This window comes from Argopecten irradians, unplaced genomic scaffold, assembly GCF_041381155.1.
Source record: "Argopecten irradians isolate NY unplaced genomic scaffold, Ai_NY scaffold_0234, whole genome shotgun sequence".
NCBI lineage: Eukaryota > Metazoa > Mollusca > Bivalvia > Pectinida > Pectinidae > Argopecten > Argopecten irradians.
Window position 1 is genome coordinate 57228 of NW_027187701.1, and position 1800 is coordinate 59027.

Genomic DNA, 1800 nt, shown 5'->3' on the forward strand with positions numbered 1-1800 from the left:
ACAATAAATAACACGTCTACAAGTCACTCATAAAGGGAGAGACTCCTATGTCATCTAACAGACCCCAACATCGACGCCTCGGAATCAGTACGTATAAAGATTGTGAATATCTATAGGTTTATAAAAACATAGTGGGTATTCCATTGGTTTTCAAGACACACGTATGAATATTAGACCTGTGCAGGCAAAATCAAGTCCAAATGTTTCAAATGTGTAGCAAATTTCGGACAATTTTCTCCAGGCACTTCGTGTTATCAAAGCGCCCATATATCGGACTCATATCAAACCAAAATCAATAATCATAAAATTAAATTTCATAACAAGCAAGTGATACGTAAGCACAAACCGTTCATGTCAGCATGTTCATACTCTAAGATAACAACATCAATCGAAAGTGTGTGCATTTCCATTTTCGGGGTACTTTTTCTTGATGACATCAGACATAATCAACACAAAATTAAACAAAAGTACAAAATCCAAATACAATTGACAAAATATAGTATACAGTCTGATCAAAAGTAATACAATGGCCCAAGTAGACAAAACGAGCTGAGAACATTAAATGAGCACTCAAAACAAAAAAATCACAAATAGAAAAAGCTTGTAATAGCGCGAAATTGTACAGCGTTGAAATCAGAAAACAAAACGAGAAACGAAACGTGTATACCAATTGAGCTAAGACGTTCACCTTAGACAAGAAAACCTGTTATAATTATCTGTAGCCCAGAATGAAACATGGAGACGTTTAAAAAAAGGGGAAGAAATTGAATTTTTTGACATAAAAAGAAACTAAGAAAAATTTTTCATTGTCAAATAGATCGTCTCGAAAACAGATATAAACTCAATAACGGAAGGAAACAATCGCTAATCATGAAAGAGCAAGATTCTAGATTCACGAATAGAGAAAATTCGCTTGTAAATTTCACAACAAACTCCTTCGACAAAATTGTCAATAATACGCCACTCTCCCTCTCTATAACCCAACACATTAAAATACGCGACAAATCGAAGAACGAGAAAATTTTTAGGAAGCAACCCAATTCATGATCATATTCTTCAAATCATACTTATAGCAGGTAATTCATGCTTAACCCATGCATAAGAGTAAGCTAATATAATCATCTGATTATTTGATAGAGGTAAATGAAAACTTCAATGAAACAGTCTCTATGAAAACAAACAGTCATACACACTATTTATTACATGAGTAGATTACAATCTGACATGGACATAATTACTGTCATATGAACGTTATAAAGAATTGTCTGACAAAGACACTAAGGATAGTAATTTTCAGATAAATCAAACCACTGACTTTGCTTCAAACAAATAGCATTTAGACTACTGTGGACAGAGACTATCTCTGAGTCGAGAAAGGAAGTTGTCATAGCAGTTTAATATTTGGGAATGTAGGCTTTTGTTAGTAAGTATTAATAATTGTTAGTAGCATTACTTATAGAATGGTGTTGGAGCAAAGCTTTAAAATCTGATCACTAAGGCATTGTTGGTTTCTTATTGTATGTGGAGTGACCGACAATTACATCATAGTAATCACATACCCCCCCCACAAGTGTTTATAACCTTCCTTGAGGCGATGGTTGTCATTGAAAATGTCTAAGTATATATATGTTCATATCATACTGCCCGATTTAGTTGTCAAGGTCGTTTTTAATTTGTGATAATAACTTTACTCGCTCTATTTCATCTTTATTAACATCGGTATTTTTACTATGTGGACAGATGGTCATTTATTATATAAAATAACCGGCATGGCACTGATGTTGTTAGGACACCCATGAT